Below are 22,866 nucleotides of genomic sequence, written 5' to 3'. Positions count from 1 at the left end.
AGATCACTATAGGACTTTGCTTGACTTGTAATGTAGGCTTCGGGGCAGGTATGGTACGTTTGGGATATAGTGACTCACCCTCCTTTACATTACACTTATATTTTGGCTCCACTTCTGAATCATTCTTAGTTTATTTCTCCCTTTACTCTTTTATTGATTTTTTGGATTGGATGTGGTTTTCTTCTTGCTTTTTATTTATTCATTTTTTTCTTTTTTTTTCTTTTCAAGTTTTCCTCTTTTTTCATTCTTTTCTTTTTTTCTACCATACCCAACCTTACTTTTTTTTTCTTTCTTTACATTAAACACCCTTCTACATACCCAATTTTAACTATGCACCCCTATAATAGCCAACTTCAACTTAGGCGATTTACCTAAATTGAGGTGCATACTGTCCAAGGAGGGACTAAGGCCAAAATAGGTTCATTATAATCAATTGGGAGGGTAAAGTGATGAAAATAAGAAAATAGGTCAATGTAGGCTCAAATCAGGGATCAAGGGATACTTATTCTTTTTTGGATGGTTATTTAGGCTAAGACTGGACTAAGTCAAAAACGGCCTAGGATCATCTCCTAACCAACTATCCTACAACCTAGACAAGACTAACTGGGCAAGTTCTAGATTAAATGCACAAAGGGAACTAGGTAGTTGTCTCAAACACACATGGTAAAGGGTTATATCATTAATTACTACCTATCCAGTTCATGCAATTCTAAGCTAAAATTATTTTATCCATAATCATAATGCCATGAAAGATTCATACAATGATCACATAGATATTTACATTCACAGTTTATAAAAATTTTAGAGGGGTGTCATTTTTTCCAAAACACTTAAGAAGAAACAAAACATGTTAACTGCCCCCTTAGGTTCCTTATTTATCTCCTAATTAAACACAAAAAAAAACATAACACATAATAACATAAACATAATCTAAACATGCCGGTTCTATAAGATAATGCAGTCTATAGGAAAAGAAACATGGTAAAAAACACCTCGATTATGGTACACCCTCATCCCAACTAAAAGTTGATGCACTATCCCTAGTGCATGCTAGAAAATAAACAGAACAGGGTGTAGGGACATACCTGGGGTGCTCTAGGCATCCAAAGTTGACTCACCCATATCTGTGACATATCATGGCTCCACTAGAGGAGGTAGTGGTGAGGTGTGACTAGAGGAGGCACCCATTGCCTTATCGGCACACCTTCGCTTATCAACTAAATATTGTACAATTGAATCATGAGTGGCCCTTTTCAAGGCCTACTGATAATCCATTGTTAGATCCTATAACTCCTCCTCACAACTCTATTGGCCCCAATAATTGAGGTTGCATCATACTCTGTAAATAAACTAAGTACAACAGTAAAAGGTTGGGGTAATGGATGCATAAAAGATGGAATGATTAAAGAATGACCGGAATATGGATCTCAGCTAATGATCTTACCTATAAGCGTAATGTATCCATCTCCTTGCATAAGCCCAAGAAGTCAAGCACCTTGAAATTGCATAGTCATGCACTCATTTGAGTCTCAAAATTATCTATATAGGAATGCAATTCTCAAGTGTACTCCTCCATGGATTCCATCATCCTCTCCTTGAATCTAGCCTTAGAAGCCTCTATTGTGGGCTGGACCCAAGGTCGGATCTGATCAAATAACGTGGCTAACTGAGTTTCTGTCTAGGTGAGGAGCTCATTCACCTTTTACTATCACTCAACCATCTACTATAAAAACTCACATAGCATATTAACAAATCTAATAGTTTTTGGGTAAGGGGCAAAGCGGATGCCTCTACTGGTGTTGAAGTAGAAGTCGGTGCTAATGAGGATGTGCCCGTGGCCCCACCACCACCTATAGTAGTCATGGGATATGCTCTCTGACTGTCTATCTCAACATCAATATTCTTACCCTACCTCTTAACAAGCTTTGCCAGAATAGAAGGCCCATTAAAATGGGCTATACTAGAAGAATAAGATAGATGTGCTCGCTATCGTAGGATTAGGTTAGCCATATCCTTAATTATGACAACGTCTGTTATGCAGTTCACCTCTAGAATAGGCGTTACTCTGGACACATCACATATGAAAGAAAAAGGTGGTGAACAAATTGAAAGCTCTCTCACGGATCTAAGTTTGGATCCATCTAGGAAAAATCTATATCATACCTAGCTATCAAACTGGAAATCAATGTTTCTTTATTCCAGGTAAGAATGTTGCCCGCAAATGTTGGCCTCAGATGATGTCTCACCACTGTCCACTAAAAACTTTGCTTCAAAGTCAACGCCTTCTTGATCTCACATTTTCCCTCAACCCAAGGGGCATTAGTTCCTAGCTCTACTATCTACATGGCTACCCATCTAGAAAAGTCCACTCTTAGTGCTCTATGATCAGTATCCCTCATAGTGCGCCTACTCTGTGCTATCCTCATAAGTTAGTCAAACTCAAATGTGGTGGCCATACATACATACTCTGTCCCAAATGGCACCCGCTTGACTGCCTCCACCAAAATATAAACCTTAACCCTTCTAACTAATGTGTGGGTTAGCTGGGACTGGTCAACTGCTCTACCCTTGGTTGGGGTAACCAAGTATACAGATGATGTATAAATGGCATAGAACTCCCAAACAATGATTGGGTTGCATGAACTGGAAGGCTGGGTCATCCACCCAATGTGGTATCTATCAAATGAAGCCTACAGGTCTGGAGCTCCTGCTAAACCGACCAACTTTATCCTGACCTCCCTTATAATACTGCATCATGGTCAACCATGCTCAGTGATAAAGCTATCTCTATCATGAAGCTATTATATGCCCTCCACATACCATCTCGAATTAATATGGGCTAAGGACATTACAGAGAAATGTATAAAGTCTAACTCCTGAGCAACATACCTTAAGCAGTGGACTGAGTACCCAAGGCTGGAGATAAAGAGATCCCCTGTGAAGACTTAGTATATTAGCACCCTCTTTAGACTAGGGTGCAGCTGAGCCTAATATAGAATCACTCTCGGTTAATCCACATACTGACTCGACCCCTTCTCAGACTAGGAGCCAGCTATATCCACCCCCAGATAAAACTTGAACCTGACCTTGAATTAACCTCCTTCTCTGAACAAACATCTGACTCATCCTCTCCCTCATTAGATTGAGAAAAGTGCAGCGGTAAAGTATGGCTGACTTCATCCAGGGCCCAGTCCAAATAAAGCTTGCTGGTAAGTCTGTACCTCAGCATGTGGTACCTATGGTAGTACGACTGAGATCCAACTCAGCAACAACTATTGTAGCTATAGTCTACCTCTCTGACTAGCCTCGAGTCTTTTATAGAGGCAATGGTGTCTTGTCTGGGCTCATGGGGTACTACTCAATAGAACCACTCTGCTTAAGAGATTCATCGCGCAACCTGGACTGAACTCCCTTCTTTAGAGAAGCTTTGGGTGCCATCATACCTAAAAAAAAGTAGTTATTAGTGACTGAAACACAATACCAGAATAAAAAATTAAAAATAAATTGATTGCCCAAGGTAAGGGATACCTACAGTTTGTAGGTAGTTACCAGACAAAGCCTAAAGCTTCAAAGCTTCAAATCTAATACCTACGAGGCCACTTACAGGCTCTGTAGGTACTACTTACGAGTCTCATAAGTAGATTCTTAAGGTCCCCCCTAAGAGTAAGTCATATCTTCCTAAAAAAATTTACCCCACACAAATATAATTTTAATATTTAGACCAAGTTCAAACACTACAACATGCAATAAGTCAATTTCCATAAGTATTTCACCTATTATTCACATTATTTAATTTCTACTTCCACTTATCATGTGATTACAAGTTTCCCAAACACAAATCATGCAACAAATTAAATTTTGCCTGGTTTAGGCTCCATAAATTTCAAGAATCATGAGATTTTAACAATTTTAGGGCTATATCAAGCACTATCTCAAGTTCAGTGATAAAGAACATGTTTTTAACCAAGTTGGAGCCAAGAAATTTTACCTGAATTATAGAATTTTGGAAGTAAAAGATGAACAATGTAAATTTAGTACTACTTTTTGTGAGAATGCAAGTGATGTGCTTATGAGATGAGTTTTTCTTTTATAATAGGAGAAGAAAGTTGGAGAGCTCTAAGGGAAAAGGGAGTTTAGAATTTGAAGGGTTTGGGGTCGGGTAGGATCTACATGGGCCCAAAATAAATTTTGAAAATAGGCCCAAAATATTTTTGACCCACTTATGGACTTACTTACGGCCCCCGTAAGTAGTGTCGTAAGTTGGTCTTGCATCTCTTTTTTTGTTTGATTTCTACGATCCACTTATGGGGACGTAGGGTGTACTTAAGCCCCCCCCCCCCCCCAAGTAGGGTCTATTTTTAACTTTAGAGATCTAAAAATTCTTTAAATTCCCACTACTTTAACTTACCAATCGTGGGTTAGACCTATGATCCCTGTAACAGGATTGTAGGTCCACATACGTAGACTTGGTTGAAATTTTGCCATTTTTTTCATTCTCCAGGAGTTTCTCCATGCTTTTAACCTAAAAAATAGAAACAAAGTGAACACTAACACCTTGGGTTGCCTCCCAAACATTGCTTGATCCAATGTCGTGGCATATGTGACTATGTTGGATACTCATACTTTACAAAAAAGCCCATGGGTTGCCTCCGATGAAGTTCCTAATTTGACATCGCGACACAACTTAGTTTTTGTTTATACTTAGACTTAACCAAGGGTTACACCCTTACAAATCTTCAACTCCTCTATACTCCCCATATAATGCTTAACGCAATGCTCATTCACCTTGAATAGGGCATCTCCATCTCATCTCATCTCTATTACACCATGCTAAATTTCCCTAACCACAGTGAATGGTCTAGAATACCTCGACTTCAACTTGCCAGGGAAAAAGTGAAGCTTGAATTATACAATAAAGCCATTACACCGGGATGGAATACCTTTTCTCAATCTTTTTATCGTGGTACAACTTCATCTTCTCCTTATACAATTTTGAAATCTCATATGTACAGAGGAGGAATTCATCAAGCTTATTCATCTTGTCCAACCTCAAGTGTGCAATATCACTCCACTAAAAATTTAGGTTCTTCAATGCTCATAGTGTCTTGTGCTTAAGTTCAACCGTCAAGTGGCATGTCTTGCCGTACATAAACTGATAAGGAGAAACACCTATGAGGGTTTTAAAAGTTGTATGGTAGACCCAAAGTTCATCATCTAGCTTTCTTAACCAATCAGTTCGATTGAAATTCACAGTCTTCACCAGTATGGACTTGATCTCATGATTAGAGAGCTCAACCTGCCCACTTGTCTGCGGATGTAAGGTGTTACCACTTTATGTTTCACACTAAAATTTTCAAGTATGGCTTTAAATAGACGATTGTATAAGTGGGACCCACTATCACTAATAATAGCATGTGGAGTGCTAAACAGGGAGAAGATGTTCTTCTAAAGAATGCTGTGACATTTCGACCCTTATTATTGGGAAACACAACCACCTCTACTCACTTAGAAACATAGTCGACTACCATCAATATATACTTCATGCCATACGAACTCACAAATGAACCCATGAACCCAATGCCTCACATATAAGACAACTCAAGCTCAAGAATAGGTGTCATGGAGAGCTCATGTTTCTGTGAGATATTTCCTTATCACTGGCATTGATCATAGGCCCGAGCATAATCATATGTATCTTTATAAATCATTGGCCAATAATAACCATACTATAGAATTGTTTTGGCCGTATGAGTACCACCATAGTGACCCCCAACTAAATACTATTGACAGGCCTCAAGAATGCTCATCACCTCAACTTCGAGAGTACACTTCCAAATCACACCATACACATATACCCAAAATAAGTAACACTTATCCTAGAAAATCTTTCTTACCTCATGAATAAATCATTTTCACTATTGAAATGATATATCTTCTGAGATGAGATCACTTGCCAAATAATTGGCAAAATCAATAAACCAGGGGATTAAGTCTTGTAATTTTGCCAAGACCCGCTCATCTAGAAAAGTATCATCAATCTCAAGCTCATCCCCTAATTTAAGCATCACCTCCTCTTCTAAGTAGGATAGATAGTCTGCAACCTAGTTTTCTATGCCCTTTCGATCCTTCACCTCAAAGTCAAACCTCAAAGTCAAACTCTTGAGCAATAGTACCCACCAAATCAACCTTGGCTTAACATCTTTATTTATCATAAGATACCTCACTGTTGTATGGTCAGTTTATATAATGACTTTGGTACCAATCAAATAGGACCAAAATTCTTAAAAGATAATACCATCGCAAGTAACTCTCACTCAGTAACTGTGTAATTTTCTATGCAAGGTTGATCGATTTGATGCCTAATAGATTGGGTAAAGAATCTTCTTGCATCGTTGGCCTAGGATAGCTCATAAGGCCACCCCATTGGAATCACACATCACCTTAAAAAAAAGGTGCAATCTGTAGATATAATAATTAGAGTCGATATCAATTGTTTCTTAAGTCACTCAAAAGCCTTGAGACAAGCATCCTCAAACACAAACTCCACCCCCTTCTCTAAAAGCTTGCACAATGGATTAGAAATCTTAGAGAAGTCCTTGATGAACCATCTATAAAACCCTACATGTACCAAAAAACTCCTAATACCCTTAACAAAAATTGGTGGAGATAATTTTTCAATCGCTTCTATCTTTGCCTTGTCAACCTCTATTCCCTTCTTTAAAATTTTATGTCTGAGAATGATCCCCTCTTTCACCATGAACTGACACTTCTTCTAATTCAAAACCAGGTTGCACTCCTCACATCTTTAAAGTGCATTAGCCAAATGGGACAAACAATTATCAAATGAATCTCCAAAAATTGAGAAATCATCCAAGAATACCTCTATAGTATCCTCCACCATATAAAAAAATATAGACTTCATACATCCCTAAAAGGTAGTGGAAGCATTACAAAGTCCAAAAGGCATCATCTTGAACGTGAACGTACCATATGGATATGTTAAAATGGTCTTATCTTGGTCTTCAGAGGCAATAGAAATTTGATTATATCTCGAATAACTATTAAGAAAATAATACCTTTCTATGCCTACAAGTTGGTATAAAATATGGTCCATGAATGGTATAACAAAGTGATCCTTTTGCATCTAAATGTTCAGCTTCTGATAATCCATGCACTCTCTCTATCCCATAACTGGTCTCATGGGAACTAACTCATTCTTATCATTAGGGACCAAAGTGATCCCACCCTTCCTTAGCAAATACTAAACCGGGCTGACCTACTTACTGTCAGTAATAGAATAAATCACACTCATATCTAACCACTTTTCAATCCCTTTCTTCACTACCTCTTACATAGATGGGTTTTAATGATATTGATGCTTGATACTAGGAACAGACTCTAGTTTAAGCTGAATCTTATGAGTTTAAAGTTTGGGTGAAATATCAATAATACCTTTAATAGTCTAATTTATGGCTCATTAAACCTATGCAATATAGAAATTAGGGCCTCAACTAGTGTATCCAACAAATCTACAGCAATAATAACTGATAAGGTATTGTTGGACCCCATAAATGCATAACGTAAGAAAAAAGGGATGGTCTTTAATTCCAAGGCCGGTGGCTCCTCAATAGATGGTCGAACTAGTGGGGTTTCTTTATTATTCAAATCAAGATCTAAATTCTTTGGCGTATAAGATCTAGAATCTCTATCCATAAAGGTGCTCACCATCTCATCATACTCCTCGATATTATCACTATCAAAGTTCATGATCACTACTAATAATACTTCAACCCGAAGTCTCTGCTTGATCGATGCAGTTAGTGTATCATCATCTATGGTGTCTATCACAGAAACTACCTGCATATTATTTGGCTACCACATTGACTGGCACATATTAAAAGTAACATGTTTATCATTGAGCCAAAGTTTTATCTACCCTATCTCTATGTCAACCAATGCCCTACCCGTGGATAAAAAAGGCCTTCCCAAGATGATAGGGACATCAAAATCCAACTCACAGTTGAGAATAATAAAATTGGTAGGGAATATATAATAATCTACCTTCATAATCTACCTTCACCAATACATCACATAATATACCAATTGACTTCCTCACTAAACGATCACCATCAATAATTTCATAGATGTTATCTTGGGTGCTCTTAACCCCAACTGCTTATACAAAACCAATGCCATTAAATTTATGATAGCTCCTAAATCACATAATGCTCGTGTAAAGTTGAAGGACCCAATAGCATAAGGAATAGTAAAAGCTTCAGGATCCTTCTTCTTCTCAACTAAAAAACAAAAAACAACAACATTTCAATGGTGCATATTATAAGCGGGATCATAACTCACCATTTTCTTCTTAGTAACTAAATATTTTATGAACTTCACATAGCTAGGCATCTACTCTAATACATCTATATGAGAGATATTCATAGATAATTTCTTAAACATCGATATGAATTTATGATACTTTCATTCTTGTTACTTCTTCTTCAATATCTAAGAAAAAGGTGGGAGAGGTCATGGAATAAACTTCAATACTGGTTCGGCCTTCTTACCCTTTTCCTTATTAGTATCAGCTCATTTCTCTACACTTGCTGATTCTGTGATATCTCACCATTAGTCACCAACTTTTTATTTTTTTATTTGGGTGTATCATCAATATCAACAACATCATTCCTTATAATGTTGGGTGAATTTATACATTTTAGCGTTGCTATTCTAGCCTTTTTAGCTTGTTTTGAGGATGATTCATGTGCTTAAAATGGTGATAATGATACAAATATGCATATAAGTGTCCATGTATGTGTTTACAATGTTTAATAGTGTTTTCACACAAGTTTTGATTCAAATTGATCATCTAGAAGTCAACTGAGAAAACTAGTGTGACTAGCTTGAGCTAAGTGTTTGTCTAGTCTATAGTATTAGGTTCTAACATTTTTAATGAGTTTATAAGGTTTTTATTGTGTATTTATATGTGAAAAAACTTGTTGTTAATGTTAAAGGGTCAATTGGATCATGACAAGAGTCAAAACAATAAGTGAGAAATCAAAGTAAATGAAGCATATGCTTAGCTCATGTTTCTAGTTCTCCATCTTGGATGTTGTGTTGTTTTGAGCTATAAATTATTGTGTTTAATTCTATAAGATACTTTTTTAATGGATTATTATAATATATGAAGGATTTAAAATCTTCAAATCAAGTGAAAACAACTCAAAAAGGCTTGGAATGGATCACGGAAGCACGAAAAACAGCTTGACACAAATTCGGACACCAGAAATGTATTGGGAGAGTGAGGTCGTGTGAGAAGGGATATAGGCGTGTGCTACACATCAATTGACTCAAAAGGAATGTAAAATAATGTGTACATACGATATCCATACATCGCATGCTCCATTCCTATGGAATACAGCGTACGATGCATGGTCCTTTTTACCCCTAGACTACACGTTGATTCCTTGGCCAACATGGCTTGGGCTTACCCTATTTCTATAAATACAACTTTGTAAACATTTTTAATCACTTTTGGATGTCCTTAGAAGATATTAGAGGCTAATACTACTTCTTCTTAGGTTTTAACATTCTTTAATTTGGTTTTCTTTATGGTTTGTATCATCAATCCAAGGGATTGGATGATAAATATTTCCATTGAGGGCTAAATTCCATTTACAAGGTTAAGGCCACGATCATGATTACTTTCATTTTGAATTAAGTTTGTTTGAACTTCTTATCATTATTGGGTTTTTTTTTGTTCTTGTTATAACTATTTTAAGGATTCGCGATCATTAGAATACATCAATTGTCAACCTTGTGATCTCGGGAGAGGGAATAGGGGGATAGAACAAGGGAATAAGCAAAGTATGGTTCTTGTTTCTTTATAAAATAAGAGACTTGAATTAGCATCTAGGACAGGGATGTACTTAGATGCCTTACTTGATTCACATGTAGGATGACAGATTACATAACTTAATTGGATTATTACATCTCCGCTCAACAATGTAGGTGTAAGGTCCAGCTTAGGTAAAAGATTAGAGGTTGGGAAACCATGATCATGTAATTAACTCTATAAATCAACAGCCACGATAAGTAATTTAATGAATGATGTTCAATAATATAGTATGATTGTTCGTAAACCTTAACCCTGGGCTTCTATCCATTGATTGTCCTAAGTCATTACTTTTCTGCATTAGTTTAGTTTAGTTTTAATTTACAATTTTAAAACTCTATTTTCTACTCTTCTCAATTGGTTAAACTAGAATTGGATAGGCAGCGAATGCAAGTCCCAGAGAGATCGATACATGGGCTTTTTTGAAGCCACTCTACTACTTGATAAGACCACATATACTTGCATGTGCGCTTGGGTACTGTCACCTTACCTCTTCAACTACCGATATAAGAGGGTCAATAGTAGACTTACCACTCTGTGTGGCGATGGCTAGGCAATGAATGTCATTCTTTGGATTATGAATGGTGTTGCTTAGAAAAGTTTCAGGTTGACGCTGATTCAAGGTAATTAACATCTGACCAAATAATTGCTCAAGCCGCTTAATTGCGGTAACATGAATTTTTACTTTCTGTCACAATCTCGTTATATCTGCCTTAATCTCCTTAAAATAGCTTTCTTGATTTTTAAAACCCTTGCCCAGCTTAGCAAGCAATGCTTCCATCCTTGAGTCAGAATCACAATTCCCAAGTGAAACATACACACCATCCCTCTCTCTGCTCCGGTCCCTATACCAATTCCCATAATAGTTACGACCTTGATTCCATTACCTTAAGTTCCAAGTGTCTTGACCAGACCCTTTGCCCTTGGCTTGGAAACCCATCATTTATTTGTCCAAGTACTTTTCTTTCTCTTCAGTGTCAGATTCATACTATCTAGAAGATTAACCTTGTTCTAAAAAATGATTCACTTTTTTCCTCTTTAAGAGCTACAAACTGCTAAGTAAGTACCCCAATCTCAGTTCTAAGTTTTGCTACCTTTTGAGCTACTATCTTATCTAGGGCTCTCTTCTCATTGGAAGCACCAATAGCATAAGTTTCGACTCCTCTTTGTACCTCATATGTATGTCACCCTCGATTGTTTATAGAGATCCGATCTAGGATTTCCTTATCTAGCTTCGAATGAAGACTCTTGAAAGCCCCACCTATAATAGTATCAATAACATCCTTGGTGTTTGCATTCAAGGATCTATAAAATATCTTGAGAAAATTCCTTCCTAAAATTTTGTGATTAGGCACATTCATCAACTTCTTCTTAAACCTCAACCAAGTCTCGTATAATTTTTCTGAATGCAACTATTTGAATTTGTAAATCTCATCTTTCAAATACAGAATTCTAGAAGATAGGAAAAACTAATCCAAGAACTGGGTCCTTAGCTCATTCTAAGTGGTGATAGACCCATGAGGTAATTTTTATAACCATAATGTTGCTATACTTGTAAGAGAGAATGGGAACAACCTGAGTCACAATGCTTCCTAACTCACCCCCAATAGATTATACAAAGTGTAGATCCCCATAAAATTCATAATATGCATGTTTGCACCATCAGTCAGCAAATAAGTAAACACACCCTTCAGATTGAGCAACTGAATCATTAAACACGTAATATCAAACTTTACTCCTTGGGAAAACTCAGGAGGAATGATGGCTCCTGAGTCAATTTGTTTAACATATCTCAAATCTTCATCTGGATCATCATAAACTGGTAAGTTCTGATAAGTCGGTGGTTGTTGAACTCTATTTCTTCTAAGTCTATCTCACTCGAGTGTTGCTCGACACTCTTTATTTTATCTTACTCTTTTTTTTTAAGCCTCATGACGGGCATTGATGAACCTCACATTCTCTTCAGATAATAACCGAGCAGTAGTTTGCACAGCTATCTTTTGAACACCATGTGTAGATGGAAGATTCAAGGCACTAGGTCCATCTTGAACCCCCTTATGACGAGCTTCATGCTCATGTTCTTCCATCCTATGATTCTATTGTAAGGTTCTTTCAAGCTCAGGATCAAGTGGTATCAAGGGATTCCCCCAACTCTGAGTACTTGGCATACACTGACCTATACCCCAAAATAGCAGAAAACTAAAAGCCAACAAACTCGATGGACCAATCTATAACCATATTCTTCGACAACAACGCCAAAATTTTATATCTCCCAAATTACACCTCCAAGAAAGTATAACACGACCATTGTCAAATAAAAAAACTAACAAAGGATAGGGTCAAAACCATAGAGAATAGAATGAATCTCTATCAAGAACTTACCGATGTAGTCAGAAAGTGTAGAAAGTAAATGGGGGGATTTTTTTAAGAACAACAGTAGTAGTAACAAAGTTTGAATACTTTAGGTTGAAATTAATATGAGACGAATACTAGGATCATGTCCACCGGACTTCCTAACTCCACAAACTTATCGTTCTAGTCAAACTATCTCAGTGCTTTACATGCATAATCTAATAAGTTGTGTATCACCAATCATATATCAACACTTTTTAGTGAATTTCACTCATCTCCTCTCGGTCTCAGAGTGTTGCATTACTAACCCTTGTCCTAGATCCCAGATTAAATATCTCCTTTCGATCTCAAGTTAATTAGATGAAGATTGATAGTTTTAACTTACTGTTGTGATCTTTTTTTTCCTAATCTCAACCTCTCTTTCGAGTTAATATTGAATAAAAGGCTTTATTAGTGTCTGTAGTCTCTAAGAATGCAATCAATTTGAAGAAAATCATAATACATGCAAGAATACCAATCAAGAAAGACTTTGCACTTCCTCTACTTTGTTATTCTATCAGGGTTCCCACAACCCTAGTTAAGATGTTTTGCTGCTCATGCTTGAAAGAACATCCTTAGAATTCATAATAGAAAGCATATGAATAATCTCACAATAACTTAAGAATGAAAACTAGAATCTCAAATTATTATTAAACCCTAAAAGTCAAGAACAATAATTCGAAGATCAAAAGTATATCTTAGAACTCAATATAATGTTGTAAGTATGTAAAGTGGGTAAGAGTGCATAAACCAATAACAAAACATCAATGAGGTTTTTATAGTTTACATCAGAAAGCCTAAAAGTCCTAATCAAAATAAAATAGAAAAACTATGTCGGCACCCATCTATGACCCCATTTATGGGTCGTAGGTACTACCTACGACCCCATTTTCAGTTTTAGTAGTTTATTTCAAATAAAAGGATTTCCCCTTCATTGTTTCTACTCCAATTTGACTTTCATTCCAAAAATTCTTCACCATTTTTTATCCATTGTAAGCCATTGTGCTTACACTATGTATGAAATTTATACCACTCTTTTTTTGTTAAGATACAAACTTTGCAATGACAAATTTTTAAAAACTTGCAAAGATCTTATCTTTCGTATCCTACATTTCATTTCACTAGAAAAAATAGATGATTGGGAGGATACCATAAAGACGTAGATAAGCAAGAAGTTCAAGCTTTTTTGAGTTGTGAACCTACATTTGAACTCATTTTATAGAGTCAGATTTTTCTACTCTTTTAATTGCTCTTTTTTTTTTTTAAAACAATCGAGTACAATTTTTTAGTGTTTTTTATTTTTCTCATAATATAATGAAGATACATAAGGATAAGGATGAAGAATATATTTTACTTCCCCTATCCAATTTCTTTCTCAGTAATTGGAGAAATGAAGGTCATATAGGATGTGTATAGAAATTGTATAAAATGTGTATATGTATAAGATTTCTATAGAAATTAATACGAAGTGTATAACAATTATAAAATTATTGTATATAATATGTAAGATTTCTATAGAAACTGTATAGAATGTATATAGTAAATATATAATTGTTGTATAGAATATGTATATGAATAACTATTGCAGCTAAAAGTTATATAGAATATGCATAGAAAATGTATAGTTATTGTATAGAATATGTATATGTATCGAAAATGTATCATTGTTGAACAAAAATATATTTGTCACAATTGTATTGTATTGTATATATGTATCAGATAAATATTGTATTGTACAAATATCTATCAATACATATGAAGCTTGTATACATACAATATAGGGCTGTGCAAAAACCGAACCGATCGATAAACCAAACCGATAAAAATGTTATCAGGTTATTGATATTGGGTTATTGGGTTAACGATTTTTTATTGGTTTTATAAAAAATTTTATTGGGTAAACGGTTCGATATAGATTTTAGCTTATTGGGTTATCGGTTAAACCGATAGCCCAATAAGGGTACACTAAGTTATTGTTTTATTCCTATTTATGTTATATATTTAAATCTCTATCTCTCTCTCTCTCTCTTTATCTATCTATCTATCTATCTACCATAACCGATAACCCAATAAGGATACATTAAGTTATTGTTTATCCCTATTTAGAGAAAATGGTCTGTTACCCCCAACCTTTACCTTAAATTCTAACTATACACTCAACCTTTAAAGGTGACCTATTACCTCCCTAAACTATTTTAAAGTGGAATTATTACCTCCCTAAACTATTTTAAAGTGGAATTATTAAACCCTCCAAAACTGACAACCAGTCATTCCAAATATGATGTGATGCACGCGCCGCCATGTCATGCCACGTCATTGCCACATCATTTTTTATTTTTTTTACTCTAAAAAAATAATAATTTAACATTATTATTTCTCAATTATTATTTTTCTTTCTTCTTCTTCTTTATTTCTTCTTCTTCAATGACACCCAAGAACACATCAATGGCAATTATTATTTTTCTTTCTTTTTCTTCAATTCTTCTTCTACATTTCTCCTTTTTCAGTTCTTCTTCTTCAATTCTTCTTCTTCTTCTTCTTCTTTTTCTTCTTCTTCTTCTTCTTCTTCTTCAATTCTTCTTCTTCTTCTTCAATAGCATCTAAGAACCCATCAATGGCATTTCTTCATTAATAGCATCCAAGAACTCATCAATGGCATTCAAAATTAATTTATCATCTTCATCATCTCCTCATTCAAGAATTCAAGTTCTTAAATTTTTTCAAGTTAATTCGGGTTCAATGGCATTTCTTCTTCAATAGCATCCAAGAACTAATCAATGGCATTCAAGATTAATTTACCATCTTCCTCATCTCCTCATTCAAGAATTCAAGTTCTTTATTTTTTTCAAGTTTTTTGAATCGAAGTTCTTAGTTCAAGTGAGAACTCATTAATGACATTTCTTTTTTTTTCAATGGCATCCAAGAACTCAAATTATTTAAGAATGTTGAATCAAAAAAGTCAAATGCCATTGATTACGTGAAGATGAATCGAATGTTGAATCAACGTGTTGAATCAAAATGTTGAATCGAATTACGTGAAATTCATCAAAAAAAAATATTGATGGAATTTTGAATTTCCGATGTCATCACTGTTCATTGCCATTTTACCATTGAAGTTGCACCATTGAAGGCATTGAAGAAGAAGAAGAAGAAGAAGAAGAAGAAGAAGAAGAAGAAGAAGAAGAGGAAGAAGAGGAAGAGAAAGAAGAGGAAGAAGAAGAAGAGGAAGAAGAAGAGTAGGAGGAGGAGGAAGAAGAAGAAGAAGAAGAAGAAGAAGAAGAAGAAGAAGAAGAAGAAGAAGAAGAAGGAGGAGGAAGGGGAGGAGGAGGAGGGGGAGGGGAAGGAGGAGGAAGAGGAGAAGAAGCCATTGAAGAAGAAGCCAATATTTATTAAGTAAAAATAATTATTATTAAAAATAATGATGTGGCAATAAAAAATAATAATTTTAAAGCAAAAAAAAATCAACTAACGCGCATATGGGTGTGTGTAGTCATGTCCAGTGACACGTCAGCAACTGGGGGTAATAAATTCGATAAAAATAAGTTCAGGGGGGGTAATAGGTCATATTAAAAGGTTGAGTGTGTATTTAGAATTTCGACTAAAGGTTGGGGGGTAACAGACCATTTTCTCACCTATTTATATTATATATTTAAATATCTCTCTCTTTATTATCTATCTATCTATCTATCTATCTCTATATATATAGAGAGAGAGAGATTATATATGCACTTCTAATTCATTATTCAGTGATTCACAAAATATTAACCTATTCAGGGCAACAAAGGCACAATATAAAGTTCGGCTATTATCGTAATAAAAAGCTTGAAGCATTTATAGCTTCCAACAATTAGGATTTAATTATTTTCCTAACTAACATTCAGTTCAAGTTTGAAGATTCTTGTAAACTAAAATGCATTGCGTAGGTTTTGGCGGTAATTAAGATTTCATCTTTTTATGTTAGTTGTTACTATTTCTATTTTTTAAGTATTTTCTTATTGGTTAAACCAAAAATCGAACCGTTAAGGACCAAAAATCGATAAACCAAAACCGATAAGAAAATATGTTATTGATTTTACATATTTAAAAAACAAAAATCGATAAATAAATCAATAACACGTAAAATCAAATCGAACCTACCGACGCACCCCTAATACAATAGAATGAGAAAAATATACAGTTATTAAGATACGTGTATATGGTATCAAATGTGTGTTGATTCATTCTTTTTTGCTTTTTTAATTGTATTTGAAAAATAAGAAGTGACAAAATTATATTTTTGTATATTAAAAAAAATATAAAAATAAAATATTTTTTTAAAAAAATAGTAGAAAAAAAAAAAAGAGAACAAAACTAGCTTAAAAAATAAAGAAAGAATGACCAAAAAAAAAACAAAAAAGCAACAACGACCAAAAATGGCTACAAATATGGGAATTCTAATTCTAAGGTCATTCCATTGGAATTGTTTTATCGGAATGATCATTTTTGTCCTTCGCTCTAAAAAAAATTGTACAAAAAAAGGACCAATTCATATTGACTAATTCCAAATGAAATAAAAAATCAAATCCAACAAAACAAAATCAAGGTTAAGATAACTTTTTTCTTAATAAAAGAAAAGCGGAAGAAGTGATGGACACTTCTAGAAGGTGGAGTCTCTTCATCTTCATTGGATCCACCAGAGCCTCGGATATGTCTGCAACCACCATTAGATGATCTAATATATGGAGATCCTCAGGGTGGTCTTCAATGTCTGAAAACACCGTTAATCCTATCAAAGTAAGCTCCATTATTAATCTTCACAACATGCAGATTTGCTCTCCTTAAAATCTCCCTAGATTAGTACTTTAAACATCTGCTTTTAATTATTAACTAACGTCGTGGGCTAGTCCAATTTGGACAGTACATATTGGGCTAGTCCAATTTGGATACCTAAATAGACTTAATATTACAAATGTTTGAATAAATGAAGTTATTATAAAAACGAGTTATCACATTAAGTGTTGAAATTATAGATGTAAAAGTGCATGTTGAGCACTATAAAAATCAAGAAAAAGCTATTAACAAAGATACTGTGTAAAAAAAGCATATTAAAAAACTAGACCCAAAGAAAAGCTCTACATTATTTCACATACTCCGAATAATGTTGTTAGTACTTTTATATTCATTTTTTTAAAAATATTTTAATTTCAACTTTTTACATGACATGTTTAAGATGATATGATTAAAAGATATTTTAATACATTTAACATAATTTGAATTTAGAGCACAAGATTCAAAATTTTTTGTTTTTTAAACTCGGTGCTAAACCAGAATAAATCATTTTTTTAAAACAGAACGAGTTAATGTTAAAGTCTACTCCAAGACAATCGCTCTAAGCAGTTGCCTAGATCGCCGCAGTTCTCAGTCGACAAAGCTCAGGAGGAGGTCGCTAGGGTTTCTGCAACTGTAGCATAATGGGTAAGGGAACATGAAGTTTTGGTAAGAGGAGGAACAAGACCCGCACACTATGTGTGAGGTGTGGAAGACAGAGTTTTCATCTCCAGAAGAGTCGTTGCTCTGGTTGTCCTTACCCTGTTGCATGTAAAATGACATACAACTGGAGGGTGAAGGCAGTTCGTAGAAAGACAACTGGAAGTGGACTCCTGAGGTATCTTGGTAATGTTCCTCGCAGGTTTAAGGCCAATTTCAGAGAAGGTACTGAAGCAGCTCCAAGGAAGAAAGCACAACTTCTCCTTGAAAAGAAAATAAAGCACTGTTGTACTTGTCAAGGTTCGAATTCGGATTGTTAATGCGAAAATGCATATTGTTGATTACTGGACTATGCTTCTCTAGCTTGTCAAGGGTGTGCAAAAACATGTATATAACCATAAATATTTATATTTAACCTATATACTCGAAAATTTTTTCCAATAAAGGGTGTTCATCGGACTACACTTTATCGGCTGTGGCTCCGCCACTGCCTGAGAGATGACAGACTATTAGTTGTAGCTTCATTTTTATATTTCAAGTGTTAGAGAAATTTTGGGAACCTTCTATCTTGGGTTTATTGACCTTTGAAAGACTAATGTGCTTAAAATTCTTGAAGTATGTATTCCAACTTGGCATTTTTATAAAAAAGTATCTTGGGACTTCCATCACTTGATTGGATCTGTGCTGCCTGTCCAGTTATTATGTTTACCTTGAAGTTGTTCAAATTGCTCATTTTGAATATGTTGCTGTGTGAAAGGATAACATTTATTTTGTTGTTGCCAAAAAAAAGACTCCAAGACAACCAAAAACTGGACAAAAAGCTAATGAAAATGATGAAAAAACTACCCCAATATTAAAGTACATGTGTAGCTAATAAGTACTAGTACTTAATTACTAGTATTTCTTTAAAAGAAATAATGATTACATAAATTGATTATGCAGGTAGTGGGACTACGTTGACATAGGATGCACCTTCTACTACAACAAGAGCTTATAATAGTGAGGACTGAGGACCATCATAAGTTATAGCTGAAGTAGCAGTAGCTCCCGCCAGGGACGAGAAAAATTGGAATCGCAGAGTTAAGGAGGCATAGGAAAGGGCGCTGAAGAGATGCTTTGAAAGGATTGACCAGATGGCCTTTGTAATGTGCAATAGGAAAGGGCGCTGAAGAGATGCTTTGAAAGGATTGACCAGATGGCCTTTGTAATGTGCAATAGGAAAGGGCGCTGAAGAGATGCTTTGAAAGGATTGATCAGATGGCCTTTGTAATGTGCAATGAGTGTGGTATATGTACCATATGTGGCTGCCTACAGCATATTTTGGGATTGAGGGCTCCACTAATGTACTGGAAATACTGACAAAGGAAACTATCATTCAAGTTAGGGGTCGACTTTCAGTTTGATGGATTTGGTTGTTCAATATCAATTTGATTTCTTGATTCTTGAATTGACGAAAATAACAATTGTAATCAAACCAAAATAAATTCGAGTTGGTTCAGTTTCTACAAATTCAATTCGGTTATTTTGGATTTTTATTTCGATTTTAATGATTAAAATAGTGAGTCTTTCTTTGACGTGACTGAGCATTTAAAATTGGTGATTTTTTAGAAAAATATTTTTTTTTCGAATTAATTTTTCATTCCCAAATATAAATAATTCAACATGGATGAAATAAAATGAAATAACCAAAAAACATTATTTAGACTGAATATATATATATATAAAATAAAAATATATATTATTTATATAATTTTGATTTTTCCGTTTGATCGATTTTTGTCGGAAAAATCAAAAATCAAGCCGTTTAATCGAATTTTTAAAATTTGAAATCGAAATCGATCCGAAAAAAAAAATCAAAACCAAAATTAAATTTTAGTTTGGTTTTTCGGGTTGAAGTTAAATATGCCCAGACCTAATTGTAGCTAATTATGGCTATTCATGCGTTGTTCTTTCAGTGGTGTGTTGGTGATATAGTTTATCCATATACGTCGATACAGAAGGAATACATTATATTTTTTGTTTAAAATCGAAGGTAGGGGAAGGAGAAATAGGGAGAGAATTATTATGAGGGGAATCGAATCCTCGCGAACAAAGTAGAAAATCATATAGCCAACTAACTGAGGTACTAAGATTGTCCGGTTGAAACACAATTTAAAATTTCTTTAATTAGAGAAAATCAAAAATGAGACATAAGATCGAAAAAGTGTAGCCTTAACCTTATTTACAGCGATGCACTATTAAATCTAAGGGGTAAAAATATTTAGCTCACATAATTTGTGACTTTTATAAAATAAAAATCACTACTAAAAAGAAGAAAAAAATCGACCACAAAAATCTACCACATGTGGTCGATTTTTGAGAAAAACCGACCAAATTTTATGGTCGGTAAGTAGTGGTAGGTTTTTAAAAACCGACCAAAAGTGGTAGATTTTTAAAAACTGACCACAAGTGGTCGGTTTTTTTAAAATTATATATATATTTTTAAAATTCATTATTATTTTATTAAAATTAAAAAAAATAATTTTAGGTAAACAAAACCGACCACTTGTGGTCAGTTTTCTATTAAATTAATTAATTTAATAAAAGACCGAAAACAGGTGGTCGGTTTTTTACAAAAAAAAATTCAAAAATCAACCACTTGTGGTCGATTTTTCTGAGAATTTTTTAAAGAAATAAAAATCAAAACCTAAATATGGCATGCAACAACAACAATGCAATACAACAGTATCAAATCAAATACAACAACAATAACAACCAAAAACCAAATGTAAATACTTTCAAAAATGTACAACACATACAAAATGTCCAACAAAAGCGAGTATGAAAATACTACAACAATAGTTTCAAACAACAAAATGTCTAAATTCAAACACATACAAAAAAAAAAAACTAAAAGTCATCATCATCGAATTCGTCCTCGTCTTCCATATCATCATCCCTGCTGAAATCATCCGGGGGGCATAGATCCTTTGCAGCCCGAACTGCATCACCAGGAAAAAAAGGAATAACCTCCGCAGTCTGAATGAAAGAGCTCAACTACTACTGCAGCTTCTTGAATTGTGATGATGTTGCCTTCTCTGTCTTCTTCTACCTCTCTCTCTGTTCAGCAAGCTTTTCAGTGAGTTGAGAAATCGTATTTTGTAGTCTTTCAATGGTTTCTCTATCAACTGAAGAGCTAGAGTATGCAATGACGGACGAACACCAAATATTATCGCCAAAAAATTTTGTGTGGTATCCGTAGAAATGACCTCTATTTGCAGGACCGCAGCTTTTGTCCATAACTCCTTCTGTACATGTTGTGGTATTGGGTCACCCTGACTTTCAGGAGGCTGACTACTACGATACTCACCAACAAGACGCGTATATACGTCCTATATTCAAAGTAAAGTTAATACTAAAAGTCAAAAAATATTAAAGTAGTTATAATTGAATAATATCAATTTTGAGAAAAAGATTCATAAATTCAAAATTTGTTTCTTACGTGGATAGTTTTTGCACGTGCTTCACTTCATACATCTTCATTAGTCGGGTTCTTTTTCTTTTTCAGATGAGTCTGCTCGAATAGCTCATCAGTTGGTATTTCCCTACCCTTTTCTTTTTCCTGCATATGAAAAAATTATCAATGTTCAAATAATAAAAAGATTTAGATAGAAACAAACAATTAAAACTGTAAAAGTTACATACCATTTTTTCTTTCACAGCAAGAGTACTTCTGGCACTCGCAGTATGTAGGGATTCACCTTTGGATGATGCCCGGGCTTTCTTTCCTTTTTTACTCAACAATTGGTATTCTGCGCTACTCCAATGGCGAAGGTACAGTTGTCATGCGACTTCAGGAATTCACTTAGGTTTTACCAATTTCTTTCGAGCATAATCCAAGAGATCGTTAAATCTGGCTCTACATCTTATTAAAAGTTCTTCTTTATAAGAAATGTATTTGCATCATCCCACCAGTAAAATTTCTACAAAAAAAAATATAATATTCAATCTTTTGTTCTAACAAAGTGTTAATAAGTAGTCGATAAGTTAAATCCTTACCTTAAATTCTTCTAATCTTCTATCCCTGCCAAAATTCTGAAACCTTTTGTCAGCTGGTCCAGTAGCCGTTGAAGTACCGAGTAATGCATATTCGCGCCTTTTGTCCAACTCCAGCATCCGGCCTAAACCTACAACACAAGATCAAACAGTAATTTCATAGAGCATAATAATATAGTAATGAAAAAATGAGTAACGTTATTATATTTAGAAATCTTACCCTCTCGCAATTGGAACAAAATAAATCCTTCCAGAATTATCTCTGTCTCCTGGCTTCCTAGTAAGTGATAGTGGATGCACTGGCGTGGGCGGATCTGAAGCACCAGATGGAGTGACTTCAAGCTGAAGATCCGACAACCCAATAGATCCAGCTGAATCACTATGCGAAGCTGCATGACTGCTGCATAAGGGGTATCGATGATGGTAGATGTCTGGAGGGGCCAGCGGCCGCCCGATAGTATTGTGCTGGTGGTGGCACGGTCATAGGAGAAGAATGAGTCTGTTTAGATCCATGTAGTGGCCTCCATGCGTAGGAGCAGGTATCAAATCCTCGGACGACCTAGAATATGAGGGTCGTGCTGTCACGTTAGCAAACCGACCCTCAGATATATGAATACCTTTCGGTCGTCTATAAGACGGAGGTTGTCTATTCTTTTTTGGTTTCGTAGTATCAACTTTTCCTTTACCTTTGTCACCTCTACCTGACATGTAAATTATGTTAAGTTAACAAGTACTTGGTTCCTATAAAATAAATGTATAAGAAAACATTCCAAGTAAATAATTTCAAGTTACTAATTCACATTTCAAATCGCTCCAACAACACGAGATATAGACAAACAAAATTTATTACTATATAAATCATGGAAAAGTGGAAACAACAAACTTAAACAGTATATTACATATCAATCTTAAACAATAAACATAAAGGTAAATATATAGTACAAAGCATAAAAACATCAATACATAATAAATACAACCTACACAACTAATCCTCCTCTTCTGAAGACTCTCCACTAAACCATTCACCCTCTTCGGAGGTTTTCTCATCTCCTACCCACTCAACCTCTTCTTCCGCAATA

General features: G+C 34.8%; 1 pseudogene; it reads left to right on the top strand.

Annotated features, from left to right (window-relative positions):
• Positions 1 to 17,585: 17,585 nt before the first annotated feature.
• LOC107866202 lies at positions 17,586 to 18,345 on the top strand (annotated as a pseudogene).
• The last annotated feature ends 4,521 nt before the right edge of the window (positions 18,346 to 22,866 follow it).

Source organism: Capsicum annuum, chromosome 3, assembly GCF_002878395.1.
Source record: "Capsicum annuum cultivar UCD-10X-F1 chromosome 3, UCD10Xv1.1, whole genome shotgun sequence".
Classification (NCBI taxonomy): Eukaryota; Viridiplantae; Streptophyta; class Magnoliopsida; order Solanales; family Solanaceae; genus Capsicum; species Capsicum annuum.
Note: the sequence above shows the minus strand (reverse complement) of the source record. Positions and strands in the feature narration are given on the sequence as shown.